Genomic DNA, 21,463 nt, shown 5'->3' with positions numbered 1-21,463 from the left:
TTTTCTGAATGTAAACCACCTCCTCTGTGCTTCAGCTGGTAAGACCAGTAACATTTTACGTTTAAAGGGGACATATTGATTAGATCAGGGCAAATCTGGTCAGGATCTGAAGGTGAGTGAGAGCAATGACTTTTAATATAGTTTTCTCTCTGGCTTTCTGCAACCCAGAAAACAAACAAACAAACAAACAAACAAAAACAAAAAACAAAAAACAGTGCAAGGAATTAACGAGAGATCAAGTATGGAAAGGAATGGCTGTGACTCTCCACTGGCTGCTCACGGGGTGTACTTGGAATTCAGTGGGATTTCCTAATGACAGCAAAAAAAGCACCAGATCAGAGGAGCCCAACAAGCAGGTTCACTTGGGTATTCATGATGGGAAAAGAGGGCAGATCATTGCTCAAGGGCCACCTTTTTAGCATGTTAAGAAATGCCTGCAGCTGTGTGGTTACTTAATTCTATATCCTTAGTTCTTGTACCTTCAGAGGACTTTACCGTAAAGTTAAAAATTTAAGCTTCAGGGCTCTTCAATTCCCCAGGCCTCTATGAGTAAAGGGAGCTACTTGGAGCTCTAAAGTGTTCCAGGGAGGGAGGGGAAGCCAGCATGCAACTAGGAAGCATATTGGTATAGACATTCCTGGTGGATTTTCTAGCATCTTCAGAAGAACAAGACTAAACAATTTCTTTTGTTTATTCTAAATTCTTAATTCCAGTTTTGTGCCAAATTTATATTTGTATTTTGCTTTACTAATTAATTGTTGCTGTTCAGTTCATTTTGGGAGGAGGCTCATAAAATTACTTAAGCATCAGGACCTACAGAAATCTGGAGCCACATCTGGAGCCTTCCTGGTCCCTGTTATCCTAGCTGAGTTACAAAGGAATGAAAACCGTTGGAAAGAGATTTGGGGACTAGCTGGATATTTGCTTGCATTCCAGACCCACTCTCTACCCTTCTCCCCACAGTCCAGGAGGCTACTCTCTGTGGGTGTGTCTCTGTCTCCTTTTTCCTTAGGCTGAGGTCCACCAGTGGGGTCACCTGTGGGAGACAGGAAGCCTGGAGGAAGGAGTATTGGTCCTCTTGGCTTCTTTCTTGCCCAAAATGGGTTGACAGAGGGCAGTTTTCATGAGTATACTCAGGTTCAGAAGGGCCCTATACTTGCTTGGTTTAATACTTTGCTGCCATTGTCTTGAAATTCTTAATAATTTTATATTTGAACACATTTCTTAAATGAAGTCTGGTGGGATAATGGAGTCTATGTTGAACAGAGGATTTACATGCAATGTGTAAGATGTGTGTCCACTTTTCTTGTTGCCCATTTGAATATAGCATTTTCCTTCCCCATGACAATAGATTCCTGAGCACCCACACACAATGCATGGAGTTCATGGAGACTCAAAGGAAGTGCAAGGCAAACCTATCACAGCTACAACTGAGGAAGCCCTGAGATGCCGTGCTCTCCATTTCAACCAAAACTGGCTTCAAATTGAAGACAAAAAAAAAAAAATGATAATGGCATTCTAAGAAACACCAACCACCAAGGAACCCTATCATATTCTTTCTCATGCTAGTTACTTCCCTATTTTAAGCAACTGCTTTCACAAAAGATAATGCCATAGATATAAGGGGAAGTATAGGGCAAACCAAAGTTCCTTTTTCTTCTAGTTCTTCCTTACTCATCAGTAAGTCAAAGGTAAAGAATGTTGGTACAATATACGTCATGAAGAAGTGAAATTATAGTTGAGTTAGTTTTGTTCGGTATTTCTGCACAAATATAGATGTATAATCTCTGAAATATGTACCACATAATTTTGGTAATTCTGCATATACAATGCATTTACTGCATTTTTTTACATTTTACTCTTTATTGTGCTCTTCTTGCCTTTTCAATTATCACTGGGCCTCATAATTTAGGCAGTAGCATTTGACGGACAGTGGCTACATTCCTCTATCAAGGAATTACTGAGACAGGGCTCCTATCTGACAACTATAGTTCTCCCTGGGTTCCAGGAGTTGCTCCCTTCCCCTTGTGACTTCAAACCTGTTCCCTGAGCAATTGCCATTGTCACCGTCCTTGGGGGAGGGGGATGAGGATGTGGGGTGTCAGTGGAGGAGGAAGGGAGACTGTGCTTTCCTTTGCTATTTTAGGAGGTATTCTGTCCATACCTTTGTCAACCCTTTTCTCATTTTTTCTCTCCTTTCACTCCTTCCTTGGTTTGTTTATAGTTTATTATACACAGTTCAAACATCGACAAATAGAGAATAGTGTAATGGATGCCCATGTTGACATTCTCCAGCATCAATAAGAATCTGTCACCCCTTTGTAAGGTGCCAATTATTTACTGCTGGAATCCTGACTGATATGAGGCTTTAGATGTATTTTAGCTCTTCAGGAACATTACACCCCTCTTCTTAACAGGGAGCAGTAACTTGACAATTAGCCCATAAAATGGTAGAAATATGTATATTTTAATATGGCCTTAGCCATATTCCCTGCCTCTTCAGTGAAGCTTGGGTCCCTAACTCCATCCTGAGCATCCAATCTCATCTTAGACCATGCTTTATTTTGTACACAAACTTATGCCATCTAAGTGAGTGATATGAATCAACAGAATTTATTCCCACTGAGTAATAAATAAAAATCTTTTCACTCATAAGAGAAAAGGAAATACTTGGGAAGGATTATTTTCTTTGTGAGGATGTCCTCTTTGTGAGAGGATCGATTATATAGTCATAGACCAGCAACCTATTTGTCTTCCACAATTTCATGAAAATAATTTTGTCATTAATGAGATTTGCTAGTAAAGTAAGAAGGTCATATCCTCAAGGAAAGAGTCATTTATAACACAAGATCCTGATCTCTTCTCAATAACAAAAAAATACCATTCTGGGTTTAGTCTTTTTACTAGTAGTCATGATAAAAGTAATATAATATTCTATAAATATGTATTTGAAATGAGACTCCTCTTTATCATGTCCCATTACGGGTACCATAGAACTGCATGGGTCAATAGAAAGAGAGAGAGGTGAAGTTGAGGATAGAACTAATATCTATTAAATGCATTTTTGTGTTGTGAGTACTCCCATGTTTATTATCAATTTAATCCTTTACTTTCTTCTAAAAATATAGAAAGAATAACTTCTTCCTCCCAGGATTATTATTATCTCTATGGTAAATCACATTATGCCCATAACATAGATGAGCTGAGTTAAGCATCTTGTCCACAGGCACATCACTATTTCTCAGTCAATTCTGTCGGACTCAGATCCTTGATATTCTCACTACCCTCTGGCTCTCAAGGGAGATGGGTAAACTGTTACAATTTCTTTTTCCATCTTGAACTCCTCTTTCCCTTTATCAGTGTCCATTCAATCATTCTTAGTCAGAAGATCTTCTCTTTGATAAAGGACACAAAGGCAAATGTGAGAAGACAGGCCCTTTGTCATCTTATTGCCCTGCGCAGTCTCAACAGTGGGAATGTTATTTCCTTGGTCCATTTCTTGCCTAACACACAATGTTTTATTTTCCTTGTCTTCAAACATTTTTCACACATGTGGTCCAAAAGTATTTTAAAAACCTGTATACTCCTCACCACTTTTTGAAATTGATAACTAAATTTTTTTATCATGAGGTAAAAGAATTGTGTGAATACATTTATTATAAATGTATATACTTTCTATACATTATCTCTATGTTAAAACATAATGTATAAACATAATTTATCAGATCACTAGTTGATATCTATACAATAAAATAATACAATTTGGTGTCTGGCAAACTTAATTTTCTATTGTACCTAGTGGTGGTATATAGCATGATGTTTAGGCATATATATACATATAGAGTGAAATGATTAATATAGTCAAATAAATTAACATGTCCACCACTTTCCACAGTTACTTTTTATGTGTGGTAAATGCAACTGAAATCTACTCACCAAGCAGATTTTTAGTATACAATACAAAAGTTATTAACTATAGTCCTCATACTTGTATTACACATTTAAAAAATATATGTAAGTGCTTCTTTACCAGTAGAAAGCTTTCTTTTTGTTCATTTTTCTCCTTGAAGTTGCATTTCCATTCCATTTTGTACTATATTTTTATACTTTAGAGTATTTCATGAGAGCAACATTACTTCTCTGCAATAAAAAATGGAAATAAATGGAAATAATTTAAAATTTACTGTGACCATAAGGTTCTGTTAGAAAATTCTGCATGATTTCTAAGAACCACATAAATATATTACAAATGTTGATGAATAATTACTAAACATAAAATGTAAAATTATATTGAAATTCCATTGCTTATTGAAATGAGTAAAATCTCTCCCACCCATGTATCCAGCCAGGGATAAAGATAACTGGATTCAACATCAGAGCTATAATTTGCTCTAGATACAGGCACTGAGAAGTCCTTCAACTAAATAAGTAAATGAGAATTATCCAATTTTTTTATAATAATGGGTTCAATTCTTTGAATTCTTGTTCAGCGATATCCCCTAAATTGCATGATATTATCAAGATTTTAAAAATTTAATTTAATTTAACTTTTTTTGGTGATTCTCATCTGATGACTTGATTAGGTGTCCTTCACTTTTGTGGAAAGAGGAGAGTGGGAATACACCCTATTTGCATAAGGATTAATTATCTCATTTCAGACGTTTGCTTCTCCTTTTTGGTCTTCCAGAGGTTGTCACACCCCAGCAATGCATTTGTAGGTTTGGGATGGGTTTGATGTCTGCCTTCCTATTATCAAGTTATAAAAGAAAGGTGATTGCACAGGATAAAGAGAAGAACAGGGGCTGGGGCAGTAGCTCAGTGGTAAAGCACTTGCCTGGCATGTGTGAGGTACTGAATTCAATCCTCAGCACCACATAAAAATAAATAAATAAAGACATTGTGTCCATCTACAACTAAAAACAATAAAGAATAATAATAAAAAGAAAAGAACAGCCTGATGGACTGACCACAGGAGCTTCTATGGGTCAATGTAGGAAGGCTTATATGAAAATGGATTCTCCTGAAGCCACCAATGCCCACTACCCTTGGTAAGACTTCACTTACCTCCCCAACCTCTCCTTGCAGGGGATGATCTCTAGTGTTTGTTTTTCCAAGCCTGGTGCTTTGGCATCCTGGGCCTTTGACATGTCTTTCATTGTCCTGTGGCTGAGGACTTTCCCCCTCTTTAGTACATGTTTTCTGAAACTTCAGTTTCTTCCAAAAGCTTGATTAGGACCTTAAAAGTAAGATAGAAATGTCAGCAAGGTGTTTAACTATCCTGGGCAATCCAACTTAAAGAGAGGAGAGATTGCCAATACTCTTGAAAATAGGGAATTTTAAATTACAAGAAGTCTGTTCTGTATGGAGGGGCTCACATAATCTGTCAGGCATGTAGCCATTCCGGACTCTCTCCCAGGCTTACACACATTGATTGCTTACATCTGTTTAGTGTCTACTCATCACTTCTGCCAGTTAGAGCTCCCCTAGCTCATTCTCAATGATGTGTATTTGCTGACTGATCCCACCTCATTCTGGGGTTAAGATCTGGTTGATGACCTAGGCCAATCCCATTAGAAACTGATTGGTTCAGGTTAGCATATAATTCAGTTCAAGAGATTGTGCCCATGCTTCTAGGCAGAAAGAAAGAATATAAGAATTTTAAGGTATGTGTTTTGGCAAGTGCTACTGGCAAAAATGCTTTCTTTACTGCTGGACATGAATGGGGAGTCCTAGCCTCTATGCCATCTTGTAACTATGAGGACACAGGGGTCTTAAAAACACATCCAACACTATTTGCTTCTATGACAATTTCTTTTTCCATCTTGAGATTCTCATAGTAAAAAGGAATTTGGGGCACTGGTCATGGTTATTTGACTTGCCTCGATCTCTACCTCATCTACATTAATCCCCAAATATACTGTTTTGTGAATGTCAAAAGACAAAGTTATAAAAATTTAATTTAACAATATGAATTGTCTTTATTTTTGATTCTAGAATTGTACAACGCTTCATTTCATAATATATAGAGAGTGTTTCGATGAGCTGAGTTGAGGAGGCAATAAGATAAAATGGACAGGACCTGAGAGTTAAGAAAGTGAATTTACAAAAATATGTCATTAGAATTGTGGCAAATACTAGGAAAGAAGCCAACAAGGCCTTGTGAGGAAATAAATGGACAAAGTTGCTTTAAAAGGGGGCAGTCTGGCAAGGATATATATATATATATATATATATATATATATATATATATATATATAATTTTATATATATATTTTTTCAATAGGCCTTTGTTTTATTTATTCATACGTGGTGCTGAGACTTGAATCCAGTGCCTCACATGTGCTAGGCAAGCTCTCTACTACTGAGCCACAACTCCAGGGCCCCGACAAGGGTCTTTGACAAGGTATTAAAGCTGAGACTTTAGGATAAAAAGAAGCCTGTCATTCAAATAGGGGAGGATGTTGGAGTGTGGGAGCATATCAGAGAGAAAGATCAGCAAACACAAAGACCCCAAGGTGGAGAAAAGTAGAAGTGGGAGATGAGATGCATAAGACAAACCTGGAGAGATAGGCAAGGGCTGAACCATCCTGGGCCTTGAGGAATAGTCAGAACTTTGGTTTTACTTAAATTGCAATGGGAAGGTTTGGGGCCATTGAATAGGAACATGTCATGAAATAATTTGGGGTTTTAAACGATCACTTTGGCTTCACTGATGTAAGCAGATAGAAGAGCAGAGGCAGGGAAGTCAGTTGCAAAAAAAAAAAAATAGTGTTAGTGGAGACAGTGAAAGGTCTGAGATATATTTTGAAGCTAGTCTAGACACAGTTTGCTGATGGAGTTACTATGATGAATAAAAGACCTAGATTTTTGGCCATAGCAAAAAGAGATACTATTTTTCCCTCCCTTACTTCCTTTCTTCCTTCCCTCTTTCTGTTATATAAAATTTATAGGAGGTCATTGGTTTAGACTGAACTTGGGCCCAATAGACCAAACCTGGAAGTTCTCATGCTAAACTTCCACCCATTATCTTGACAGAGAGGGAGAGAGAAGTCGGGAGAGAGAGAAATCCTCAAATAGGGCAGTTTTAGTTAGCATGATAAGGAAGTTCTCTCTGCTTTAACTTTTACACAGAAAGTAATAAAATGACCAGTCTAATTTTTGTTGTCTGTTTCTGCTTTCTCTGCCTACAAAGCCAACCTCCTTAAACAGTTGGGACTTATTGGCAATTACATGGAATCTAAAGTTACAGTCATTGAGAGCATCTAGGGAGAGAATGGGTAAACAGAAGAGGCCCAAGGATAACCAGCATTTAGAGGTTGTATAGAACCAAAGGATCTAGAAAGGAAGTTGAGAACAAGAAGCCAAAGGGGAGGTGGAGGATATCAAGAGGGAGTGGCCAGTTGCATCACACATACTGAGAGCACTGCAAGGTGAGGACACAGAGGTCTTTTGGGTCTTGTCCCATGAAAGCCTTAGCTTGCCCTTGACAGAAGCAATTTCAGGGGAAGGAAAACGAGTTTTAGTATGTAGAATCATGAAAGGAAAGGAGACAGAAGTGTCATCAATAAATGTATTGAAACGACTGAACATGCTTATGCAAAAGATGAAATTAGACATTTCTCTCATATAGGTTGATACTGAATCAACTCAAAATGGGTTAAAGACTTATACATAAGGCCTGAAACTATAAAGCTATTAGAAGAAAATATAGGGAATACTTCACCATATTAGTCTGGACAATGATTTTTTGGATATGACCCCCATTAAAGCATAGGCAATAATAAGGAAAATAGACAAATGGAATTAATCAAACTACAAAGCTTCTGTACAGCAAATTAAACAGTCAAGAGAATGAAGGCACAACCTATAAAATTAGAGAAAATATTTGTAAGTTTTATATCTGATATTCAAAATACATAACGAACTTAAGAAACTCAATAGCAAGAAACAAGTAACCAATTAAAAGTGTGCAAAGAAACTGATATATATGTTTATAAAAAAGTTCAACATCACCAATCATCAGGGAAATACAAATTAAAGTCACAATGAGATATCACCTGTTAATCTGTCAGAATAGCTGTCATCAGAAAGACAAAAGATAACAAGTTATTAGCAGGGATGTGGAGAAAGGAGACACTTCTACACTGTTAGTGGGAATGCAAATGAGTACTTTCCTTACATAAAACAGTAGGGAGGTTCCTAATACAAGTAGAAATAGAAAAAAAAATTAACAAGTAGAAACAGAACATCATATGATCTATCAATCCTATTTTCAGGTATTTATCCAGAAAAAAGAAGAATTTTTTTTAATATTTATTTTTAGTTTTAAGTGGGCACAATATCTTTATTTTGTTTTTCATGTGGTGCTGGAGGATCTAACCCAGGGCCTCATGCATGCTAGGTGAGCACTCTACCACTGAGCCACAACTTCATCCCCAAGAAGAATCTTTGACATAAGAAATAACTGTGCTCTCCTGGTCACTGCAGCACCATTCACAATAGCCAGGATATGGACTCAACCTAAGTGTCTATCAACAGATGAATGAATAAAACAAATGTGGTCTCTGTATACAATTGAATACAATTCAGCCTTTAAAAAGAAGGAAATCCTGTCATTTGTGACATGAGTGAAGCTAAAGGGCATTATTTCGAGTGAAATAAGCTGGGCACAGAAAGTCAAATATTGTTATGATCTCAGTTACATGTGATATCTAAAAAAAAAGTTTAAATCACAGAAGTAGAGGGTAGAATTGTGGTTAGCAGAAGCTGGAGGGAGGACAGTTGGACAAAGGCTACAAAATTTGAGTTAGGAGAAGTAACTCAGTTAATAACAATTTATTGAACACTTGAAAAATCAGTAACAGAGTATATTTTAAGTGTTTTGCCACAAAATATGTATGTTAATAGGCACTATTTAGTCATTTTGCAATATATACATATTTCTAAACATTTTATATACCATACACACACTTATTTTTTGATAAAAAATAAAACATTAAAATAATAAGCTTAAATAAAATTTAATTAAATATACAGTATAATTTAAAAGCTTATGAAGAAAATAAGTAAAGGAATACACAAAGTATAAAAAATGAATGGGTGGTGAAGAAATTCAAGCAGAGCTACAGGCAACTCTTCTGAAATCTTTTGTTGTGAAGGGGAGGAAAGAAGTTATCAACAGAAGGAAATGTGGGGTAAGGGAGATGTTTGTGTATGTATTTGTTTAAAGAGGAGATTATACAGATATTGGTTTGCTGAGGAAGATAACCTCGTAGGATGGGAGGTGGCGTCATGTAGGAGGAAGAAGGGTGAAGTGAGTTGGTGAGTTCCTCTAGCAGAAGGGAGAAGAAAATTCACAACACCGGACAGAGACTGAAAACTGAGCACAGAGACCTGTTCTCTGCCCAAGAAGGGTGAGAAAGGAGAGAGCACATGCGGGGATAGCAGGCGAAGAATATGAGGAAGGTTCCAGTCGATGCTGCCTTTTATTTTTTTCTTCTTTTTAACTGCTATTCAAGGCCTAGGATAGAATAACAAAGCTGCACTACCCTCAACAAGTCCAAAACCTTATATTTTTCAAATGCTGTTATAAATAAATCAGAATATGACCTGATTTATAACATTGTGACACTTTCCAGAGCTATAAATTCACAAAGAAAAACAAATTTCTTGGTTATAGCACGTGTTTAAATTTCAAAAATATAAGTGCATTTTAATTAACCACATTTAGAATTAAATATGAGAACCAATCCTATTCTATAATTGTGATTATAGATATAAATTACTGACATTTGGAATCTGTTTGCAGGTAGACCAGATAATTAAAATATCATGTTAAGGAGGCTGAGATTTAAACCTATCCAGGACTAAATGCTTTACATGGATAAAAATTTCCCTGGCTGGAGAGCTGCATTCTTAACCTGGGCCAGGTGTTTCAAAAATATGCTGTTTGGGTCATAAGGGAGTGCATGGAGGAGGTAGAGTGGGTGAGGAGGGGAACATTACAGATGACTGTGTGCAAACTCATCACCACTGTAGGAGAAACAACAAAAAACCACAACCCAGTCCATAACATTATCTTTGGCCTCTAAAGCACCAGTACATTTTTGGGCTGACTGTCATCTAAGTAATTTATCTTGTTGTTGTGCAATAGGCTTCCTTAAGAAGACTCAAAGCACCCCACACAAGTTATTTCATTTGTCTTCACAGCATTCTTGACGCCCAGAGCAGCTAGGCTCCACTTCAAGGAAATTTATCTAGACCAAGGCCGGCCAATAAAAATAGAACTCAAGCCACGTATTTAATTTAAAATTTTCTAATAGTTTCAATTTAAATAAAAGGAAAAAAGAAACAGGTGAAATTAATTTGAATATTATAAACCTACTACATCTAAAAATTATCATTTCAACAGGTAACAAATACAAATAATTATTCATGAAATGTATGAGCATCTTCTGTTTGGACTTTCTTTGAAATCTAGTGTTTATTTTAGACTCACAGCACATCTTGGTTCACACCAGTCACATTTCAAGTGTTCAGTAGCCACATGATAGCACAACTCTAGAGGCTCAAGGAAAGTCACAGAATCCAGCCTGGGCTCTATCGCAAGCAGTTATAATGTACATCAGAGTTTTTCACTGCCCTGCTCAAAATCCCTCTGAAGGCTTCCAGTCCGAACTCGAACACAGCAGAAGTTTTATATATGAAGCCGTATATGGTACAGCTCCTGCCTCTTGCTGATTTCACAGTCTTCCATTTTCCCCCTCCTCCAGCCCCTGCTCCTGGCCTTCTTTGTTGAGTCAAAGTTTATTCCTGCCTGAGGGTCAAGACATTTCCTGTTCCTTCAGCTCCCAATGCATCTTCTCATGGCTCAACCTTGAATTAATTCAGGCTTTTGCTGATTTGTCATCTTAGAAAGATCTATGATTTAAAAAAAAAAAATAGCTTTCCTCTCTAGCCATTCTCCAGCTATTCATTCTGCTTTCTCAGTGTTCATTGCACCAAGTACTGGAAGTATATGTGCATTTTGAAGTTTGTTTGCTGTCTTTCTATTCCACTAGAAAGTGAGTTCCATGAGATCAAAGGCTTTGCTTTGACACTATTGAATTACCAGCACTTGGAACACTGCCCCTCGCACAGTAGGCTTTTTGAACCGATACCACTATTACTGGGGACAGATCAATTAGAGGTGCAATATGGAAGAATTTGCACTCCAGTACCAGACTCCTTGAGTTTTAATTCCAATCTGTCTGTTGACTAGCTTTATTCCTTTGAATAATTGCTTCATCTCTTTCCACTTCAGGTTCATTATCCAAAATATGGGGGAATTATGTGAAAAATGAGGGATAGTTTCTATTTCATGAAAGTGATATTATTATGTTATACTTAAATAATGTAATATCTGGCCCTTTGTAACATCTTGAGAAAGTTTGCTATTAATGTCTGTAAATAGAGATTCTACCTACCCCTGTGTTTCACAGATACAGCTCTCTGGTCAAGGTTCCTAAGGAGTCATATACTTTTGTTCTTGAAATTTTCTTGAATTGTTTCTTTGATAACTTCCCCCTTCAATTTTCTTGGTTCTTTCTTTCTGGGATTCCCATTATTCAGATATTGAACTCCCTGGACCAGCCTTTAATACCTCTGCAGTATTCCCATCTTTTTTTCAGTGACCCTGAGTGCACACTGTGTACCTCAGTTCTTTTCCCTGCATGTGGGCTTCCCCACTACCTCTCTGCTAGGCCCCTTTTGGAGAAAGAGCTCCCCTTTGCAGGCTTCTCTTTCTCTTCCCTGTTGATGCTCCTTCAGGTTCTGCCTTAGACACTAATTCCTTTTTTTCCACAATGTCTTTATTGTCTTAAGATGCCTATGAAACTTACCATCTTAACAATTTTAAGCGTACAATTTAGTGGTATTAAGTTTCCATAATGTGAAGCAACCATCACCATCATCATCTTCATAGCTCTTATCATCTTGCAACCCTAGTGTTCTCTCCCCTGGTCCCAGGCAACCACCATTCTACTGTCGGTCTCTATGATTCTAACTACTCTAAGTACTTCATATAAGTAGAGTCAGACAGTGTTTATCTTTTTCTAACTGCTTTGTTTCACTTGGCATATCTTTAAAGATCAACCATGTGGTATGCCAGAATTTTCTTCCTTTTAAGGCTGAATAATATTCCATGTGTGTTGTATCACACTTCGCTTATGCATTCATCTGTGAGTGGACACTTAGGTTACTTCTAAGTTTTAGCTATTATGAAAAATGCCACTATGAACATGGGTGTACAAATATCTTTTTGAGAACCTGTTCTCAATGGTTTGGTATATACACACACACACACACACACACACACACACACACACTGACACACTGACTACTCTTTATACCTGCTTCCTGAGCAACCTCATACTCTCTCATGGCTTCAGTTGCCGTTTCTATGCTAATTCCAAACAAATCTACATCTTCCATGAAGTTTTCTCTCCTGAGCCTCAGGTCTACATCTGCATTGGCCTTATAGCTATGCCATTTGGATATTCAATACTGAAATCAACTAATTCCCTCCAAACCTGCTTCTGTTGGTATTCCCTGTCTAAATGAAAGGCATTTCCATATATCCGTTGTCCAAAATGAAGAACATAGTGTCAGTTGTGAGTCTTCTCTCCTCTGTCTCACCATATAATCAATCACAAATCTGTCTGCTTCTATATGCCCCTGCTGCCATAGATGAATCCAGATCAGTGTTACTTCCTGTCTAGATTCTAGGTTCCTGGTAACTACTAACCCCTAATTGTCACTTCTGCATCCATTCTTTCTTCCCTATAATTCATCTCCATAAAGTAATTGGAGTAATTTTAATAACATGCAAATCTGATCATACTATCAGAAGCTCAGAGCTTCAAGGAGATAGGGAACACCCCAAGGCTTTTAGGACAAAGTCAATTTTGTCAGTAAGTTAATATTTAGTTATGCATATTTTAAAAGTTAAATAACAAATAAAATAGTAGTTCCCCCACATGCTCTCTCTCATGTAACTGCCTACCTTCTTTCATGTATCAGCTCCCTGGGAGCAACCATTTTCAATTATTCTGCCTGATTTTGGGAAATATTTCATATTTCTAAATAACATGCTTATATTGCTATTAAAAAAAATCAGTGACTTCTACCTCTAGAAACAAAGATTAAGCTCACCTTTACCAACCCTGTGGTATCTGTACACAGCACACCTCTCATTCCTCATCTTCTCAGTGTGGCCATGACTTAATTATACTGCATTCAGTATTTGCACTGATATGATTTTGTATGTTATTCATGTTCAACCCAAAGAGTATATTATGCTATGAGTGCGTTTCCTTTTCTGTACCACTTTTTTTTTTTCTGGAGCTAATAATGGTCTTTTCCTCCCTTTGTAACTTGGTTTTTGCAATGAAGAGTCTGACTCCATTTTTGATGATGAACTGTGGATAACTGTCAATCTCCATCTCTCTTTCTGGTCTCCCCCATATCTGGACAAACAAAGTAATCATAACTGTGTAGGTCCTTGCCTCTGAGAACCAACAAGAATTTCAAACAAGACTCTGATCTATGCTGCTTAGGGAAATCCCCACAGTGTTGACTGTACCCTTTAATCACATAACCCCTGCCCCCCCAAAAAAAAAACAAAAAAAAAACTGTAGTCTTTTGCTCACCTTCTCACTGTTGTATGAGCTCTTTCACCACTAGGAACTCCAAATTAGTGTGAGTACTAAACATACCTTATTCATATTCACTGGTGAGTGTATTCTGTTAGCTATAATCTAAATAAATTCCTGAATACACATTTATGCCCACCTCTGGCAAGACTGATGAAAACAGCTTTCTAGTAGTTATCATTCATATGCCCCCAAACTGACCCCACCTCCAGTCGTGCAAATCTTCTTTAACATGCTTGAAAGCTCGGTCATTCCATCCCTGCCATTTTCTTGATGAGCTTTCTCCCAGGGCCTTTTGTCCTGCTCCAGTCCTTGACAGTGTTCTTTAGTGCTCTGGTCCAGGCTGTGCCTTTGTCACCTCCTTCCTTCCTCACAAATCCGAATCCTGTTTCCTGGATTCCATTTTCTCCTTTCTTGTTTTGGTTGAACAAATCTTCTGACAGCTTCCTCAGAAATGGACCTATGAGGTCATTTTAATTTACCTTTCATGTCTTACAATATCTAGATTCTACTTCCCACTTAATTAATAATTTGGTTGGGAATAGAATCCTAGGTTGGCAATCATTCCTTTCTACTATTTTCCAGTGTTTAGTGTTGTTCTCAGGAAGTTCAGAGTCATTCTGGTAACTGATTCTTTTTAGAATCCTGTCTTCCTTTCTTGAAAGCTTTTAGAATATTCTCTTTGTCCATAGTGTTTCTCAATTTCATAACGAAGTGTCTCTGTGTAGTTTTATTTTCATCTGTTTTCTTGGGAGCTCAATAGGCCCTTCTAATTTTGAGCCAAGTCCTTTCTCCTGGAAATTTTCTTGAATTGTTTCTTTGATAATGTTACCCCTTCAATTTTCTTGGTTCTTTCTTTCTGGAATGCCCGTTATTCAGATATTGAAATCCCTGACTAGCCTGCACCTTTCTCATGTTTTGTTCTCATTATTTTCCATTTTTTTAGTAAAATTTTTTATTTGTTCTAGTTAGTTATATATGATAGTAGAGTGCATCTGGATATATCATACATAAATAGAGTATAACTTCTCATTCTCTGGTTGTAAATGATGTAGAAATATACAGGTCATGTAATCATATATGCACATAGGGCCATAATGTTCCATTTCTTTATCTTTTTGGTTTTTTACTTTCTGAGAGATATTTTTCAGCTTTCTATTTTAAACTGAAGTTTTCTTTTAAACTATGATAATTTTAACATCCAAGAGTTCAGTTTTGCCCTTTGGCTATTACTATTGAGTAGTCAAAATTTATAGTAAAGTAGAAAATTGATAGTAACTTGATCTTGTTTAATGGCTATAACATCTTATAATACCTCACTATCTTTAAATCTTTGAAGAGATTGATAATAGGCATCTTTCCCTCCTACCTAGTCTTTATTTCTTCCTAGTTGTTTTTCTGTATTAGTTTGTTTTGGCCTCTGTCATTCTTGGTAGAATGATCCACCAACTGAGTGGAGACCCTCAGCTGGCTGGCTGCTCTTATCTAGGAGAGAGGCGCTAAGAGGTTTTTAGGAGACTTGATTGATACAGTTGGACCTTTCAACTGTGGTGTTTGCTGTAGGATAGTCTGTTGACCGGAACTGTGGGGAGAGAAGTAAGGAGTTCTTAACCAGTTAAAGGCTTTCAGGAAGTTGCTTCTCTGCCTTCCTAATGGATTGCTTAGAATTCCACCTTCTTGGGACTGACAAGTCAGTTAACACCCAACTATAGTTTTTCCAGCTTCCAAAATTGTGTTGCTGCAGATTCCTCTTTCATTATCTATGTGCTTGTGGACTTCTGCTTTTAAAAAGAAGCATTGAATGGTCACTGAAGCATTTGTGGGGTTTCAGGAGAAACAGGGACTGCCATTTGTGTTGTCTAGCATTTCTAATATTAATTAAAGCATGTACACCCTTTACTCTATGACTAATAAAATGTCTACCTTTGACCTTTGCCAAATTTGCCAACCTCATCTCATGTCCCTTGGTTATAAATGGTAAGCTTAACTTCAACTTCCCTCACTAGTCTGTAGTCTATGTGCAAGCAGGGACTCTGACTGTGCTCCATTTCATGTCCTGGTGACTGTGCTACATTTCATTCACTGCAGTAGACTCAGCTCTTAGCACAGTGCCTGGAACATAGCAGGTGCTCACCATGTGTTTGATGAAAACAGATGAGGACAAGTGAAGTCACCAGCTTATCATAAGAAAACAGAGAATTTTGAAATCAGATTCTTTCTGTCCCTTCTGTTTAGCTATATCTGCCTATCCCTGTTTTCTTGGTTTGTGATGAAAAGGAATCAGATATACTTGATTAGGTGCCTCCAACTTGGGTAAAGGAGATAATGACCCTCAGATTTGTAGAGGAGTAGGGCCAAGATAATTATCAGCCTCCAATATTTAGATAAAGAACCTGTATAGTGACACTATACAGGTTGAGAGAGAAGATACTAGAGCCAAGGATTATCTTCTTCTCCTAGCACTGTTTCCTTTTTTATTGTTTAAAATACCCCCTGGATATTACCTCTCCAACCCTGTTGCTCTTTATGTTCTGTGTCTCCATGTTGTCCTCTACAGCTGACTTTCATCAAACAACGACCATCATCTTGCTATCCCTAGGACTAAATCAGTGATCCTCATGACGGGGTAGTACAATGACTGCCTTGGAGCCTTTTCAGTCTACACGTGCCTTTTCTCCTTCCTTCCCTTCCAACTCCTGCCTAAGATGATTGAAAGTGGTCCTTTGTAAATGTTCCCCAAGTTAATTTTGGTATGACTCATCCCCATAGGTGAGGAATATTGTATTAAACATTAATGATGACAAAGCTGCATTTTATGAATCCATTACTGACATTAGTACTTCTCATGTTTTCTTCAGATGTGGAGGTGGTGGTACAATGTGAACCAAACAGCTTTGTACCTTGATTGACCAGCCACTTACCAACTGGGTTGTCTGCCATATTTTCTCTTTTTATTTTGAAAATTTATGGGTCTACAGGAAGTTGAAAGAATAATACAATGAATATTGAATATTCTTCACCTAAGTTCTCCAATTTTTAACAATTTGTAACATTTGCTTCCTTCTCTGTGTATGTGTGTATATATGAATATATTTTTGTTATTGTAGTCTTTTGCATGTATATTTTTGTTATTGAAAGATTTGAAAGCAATTTATATATATCATGACATTTTATACATAAATTGCTATCATACTTGAGAAAATTAACTTTAATTCAATGGTATTACTTAATACACAGTCATTTCTTATCCTCTCATTATAACTGCATTATAAAATACTGTGTGGTTTTATTTTATTTGATTTTATTGTTGAATTTAAGATACAATCAAAATTTATATATTACTCTGGTTGATATATCTCTTTAATTTCTTTTAATTTAGAACAATCCTCTTGAACTTTTTGTTTTTCTTCAACATGAATATTGAACATTTTTGAAAAGCCTAGGTCAGTAATCCTGTCGAAAGTCTTATATTCTGGATTCATTTTTCTGATCATTAAATATTTTTGGCAAGAATATTATGTAGGTATAAATTAAACACTTATTAGTCATTTAAATAGACTGAAGAAATCAATTTCATCTCTGTGGGCCTTCATTTTTCACCTGTAAAATGAGATAGTAAAAGATACCTCATAGGCTCATGGTGAGATTACAGTTGATATCTTTGAGTACTGACCCATGTAGCAATGGTTCAATAAGTTATAATGTAAAAATGGTTACTTCATTTACAAACACCAATTAGAATAGAAAGGAGCCTCTGTATCAGAGTCATTTGCACATTTTCAATAACACACTTTTAATTTATTTCCCATAAGGTAGGAAAATGCAAAATTTAGTGCTTGAATTTAGAAGTTTTGACCCATTCTTTGACCTGCTTGAACTTAGTCAGTTCCTTGAAGGTTCCTGTGTTTCTATCCAATAAGAACACCTACAATTATACTTGAATTATTAAAAAAAACAAAAAGAAAAAGAAATGTCATATATCATGCTGCAAAACTGCTTTAATAAAAAACAAAAACAACAATAACAAAACTCCAGAAAACCTAAAATTGCAATCTGGGCATGATGGTATACACTTGTAATCTAAGTGACTTGGGAGACTGAGGCAGGAGGATCACAAGTTTAAGGCAAGCTTGATTAGAATAGAACTGTCCTGGAAGGAAAGACTAGGATGTATTTGACAGGAAAGATGTGTTTCTTAATTTAATTACTCCAAGCAGGACTTGTCTAGACTGATCAAAAGGCATAAGATTTTAATTCTCTAAGGTATTAGCATCTGACCACTTTCAAAACCATATCCAGAGTTCAATCAATTACAGGACTGGCTTATGAAGTTTAGTTATGGTGGATGCAATGTGGTACACTGAATTCGTAAGTGAGGACCCTTAGTTAACAACACATCTGTACCAAACAAGTAACACTAACGGCTATAATTAAGCAAATTCTATCTTAGTTAAAAATGGTGATAGGTATTTTCTTATACATATATCTCTAGTATAAATTATATAATAATGAAAAACAGGAATGATGTGCCATTGTAATCTTTTAAGGATGGCTTAATAGGAGAGGACAATTTACTAGCTTTTTTTTTTTTAATCTTTATTTTTATGTGGTGCTGAGGATCAAATCCAGTGCCTCACCTATGCTAGGCAAGTGCTCTACCTCTGAGCCCAATTTACTAGCTTTTTAAAGCATGCTTTGACCTTGGTAGTTCATTTTCTTCAAGACTGTTCTGAGCTAATATGTGTTTAACATCATTTGGATGTTTTTACGACTGCTTTGTTCTTTCTACCATCCTTTGCGAGTAGATAAATGCACATAGGTTGCTAGAAATCTTTAAATGTATGATGAAAACATATGAAACTATCCATTAAACAATTACACAAATGTAGGTCTTATTTCTGAATAAGCCTGGAGGTGTGTGTCATTGGAAAATGATGAAAATGACCTGAATTGGCAATTGGTGGCTGGTGGAATGAAGAGGAGGAGGGATGGGGAAACCTCCATTTACTGGAGTGTGAGACTTCCCAGTACTACCTTCTTGTTCTGGTTTCAGGTTTCTCTTTGTTAAAAACCAAGCAAACAAACCCCCTTATGATTGGACTCTGTCCAAGAGTTGTAAAGTAACAGTCAGTAAAAAGAGTTTTGGGATTCCATGTACCAATTTCACTGAGGACTCACAAAAAAACTGTATAAGTCACTTATACCCTGTGTTACTTCAGTTCCTGGATATGTTCAAAAAGGATTATATTTAATTCTAAAAATAATTAACTAGGGTGACTTTGCAGAATTCTAAGAGAATATTTAATTAAGTAAATTTCCACCAATTTAATAATTATCCTTTGATTGGATGTCATTCTTTATCTATGTTTTCACTAAATTCTAAAATTTTATGTTAATAAGTATATCTTCTTGTGTTAATTCATTTTCCATCTTTATCATCCACATCCTTGGTATCTGTGTTTCATGGATTTCTTTTCTCTGCTAATATCTTTCCTTACTGTTTTGAATCAGTGAGTCTTGCTTCTGCTTCTTCTGGTACTTGGATTCTAGTTAAATCCTCTATATTACATCTTATTTGGATTAGGATTGTTTCCCTTGATATATACTGCCAGGAAATTAGCTTGCTATTTTTCTTATATGCAAAAGATTCATAAATTTTATTTTACAATCAAAGCATAATTGATGTCTAATATGACTAGAAATAATATCTTAAATATTATAATTTCATCAATGGATCTTTATCTTATTTGTTTATGAATTACTCTCCATTGATATAGCTGTCTTTTTTGTATGTGTGTGTGGTAATGGGGACTGAACCTAGGGGCACTTTACTGATGAGTTACACCTCACCTCTTTTTATTTTTTATTTTGAGACAGAGTCTTGCTAAGTTGCTAAAGCTTTCCTTGAGCTTGCAATCCTTTTGCCTCAGCCTCTGAAGTTCCTATCATTATAGGCATGAAACACTGCACCCAGAAGATGTATCAGCCTCTATTATGTAAGTTGGGAGAGGGGAAATTTCACCATTAAATTTAGCATCTGAATTTTGCAGTTATAAATGGAATTAAAGATCATCTGGTTTAAGCCTTTCATGTTATTGATAAGCAAGAGGGTTAATTATTTACTTGTCTAAGATAACTGACCAGTTTTAGGTCCCAAGCTCCTGTTACTATTATTCCAGGCCTGGCATTTTGTATTTGGTTCAAGTCAACTAATGGTGTGGTCAATCCCAAGATAAGCTTATGTGATTGGACTTAGAGAGTGCACCTTTGAGAACTGGCACAGATTCATCCTTCTGCTGAAAACACATATGCCATATAGATGCTTCATTTTGTTTCCAAAATCAATACCACATCACTTCTCAGTGACAGCAATCCATCCTATATTCACTTGACAAACATTTAATTTATGTTGTCTATGAAACAGACAGAAGGACTGCAATTTTGAGGCCTGCCTTGTGATTTTGTGAGACCTTGTCTCAAACAAACAAACAAAAAACAAAACAAATAAAAAACAAGGAGCAAAGAAAGAAAAAAATATAGGGGATGTACCTCCATATTAAAGCATCCCAGGTTCAATGTGCGTGTCTGTATGGGGAGATTTTCTGATTATTTCTTCAACTGTGTTGATTTCTAGAACCTGTGTTGTGATAGCCTGCTTTTTTTTCTTTTTCCTTTTCATTCATAACTGCTGATAACTTTCTCCCTAACTAATCTGAGGAAGTGGTAAAAGTCAAACTTTTTCCTGTATGAGGCCACACTTGGTGCTGTCTGAAACCATCTAGACATGGCTGCCAGGTTCAGACATCCTTATGTTCCAACTCATACCGACTTTGCTCACCAATTCCTGGCCTTCCTTTGCTCAGCACTTGGCTTGACTTCCTGTCTTTTATCGGCAGCAATCTATCAAGACCCTGTAATGTGCTTAGTGCAGGGTAGAACAAGTCAGTACTCCACCTCACAATTTAAGGAAGGCAGGGGGCTAGTTTTTGTTTTTAAGATAAAATCTTTTAACAAAACACAAATTCCCCAAAACTTCCTTTAAACCAAACAGCATTGTGACACCCTCACAAGCTCTTATTACTTACACAGCCAGATGACTCAAGATTACTAACGTTTCTATTCATAAGGAGTTTGCTGGCCCCAAATCAACACATCGGGCCCTCCCCCATCTTCCTTCTCTCTCCCCAGGGAGATCTACGTTTGGATCTATGTTTTATTAGAATAAAACTGCTGCTGGAACGGTTTGTCCTGGTATTTTATAAAGCCTCTCCAACTTCTTTTTAAAGTTCGCTTTTTTTGGTTTTGTTTTAATGGGTGGGGGAAAGGAGTTCGGAATCTCTTTAGCCCCTAAATCTTCCAATTCAGAAATCTATTGTAAAAATGGGCTATAAATACACTAAGGACCTTGTTCGCTGTTTACTTGGAGAACAGGGTTCATATCAGAAATCACCTGCATCTACATCCTGTCACCTACTGTCAGAGACAGAGCACAGCGAAACAGATGAGCCTGCCTTCTCGGGGGTTACAGTCGAAGCTGCCGTTTCTGCCCACTTTTCGCTTTGGATCTTTCACTTCACACCTTTCTCTGCAAAATTAAATGTAAAAAATGTCTCTACTAAAACCTGAAGGTGTTCCCCGCGGCCTTACGGCACTCGGTCCGGGACGCCCTTCACCTAACTCTGCGCCCTTTTCACAGGGGTTGGTGGCAAGGAGAAAACCTCGCAAACCACGGGACTCAGCCTGTTTCCTTTCGGTAGCGCCACGGTCCGGAT

The 21,463-nt window shown here is 36.9% G+C and overlaps 1 protein-coding gene across 1 annotated transcript in view; it reads left to right on the top strand.

The window, feature by feature from the left end:
- Positions 1 to 21,463, top strand: part of Cdk14 (cyclin dependent kinase 14) — a 701,075-nt gene that overhangs the window by 124,596 nt on the left and 555,016 nt on the right. The gene's annotated exons all lie outside the window — the stretch shown is intronic.

This window comes from Ictidomys tridecemlineatus, chromosome 2 (assembly GCF_052094955.1).
Source record: "Ictidomys tridecemlineatus isolate mIctTri1 chromosome 2, mIctTri1.hap1, whole genome shotgun sequence".
Classification (NCBI taxonomy): Eukaryota; Metazoa; Chordata; class Mammalia; order Rodentia; family Sciuridae; genus Ictidomys; species Ictidomys tridecemlineatus.
Note: the sequence above shows the minus strand (reverse complement) of the source record. Positions and strands in the feature narration are given on the sequence as shown.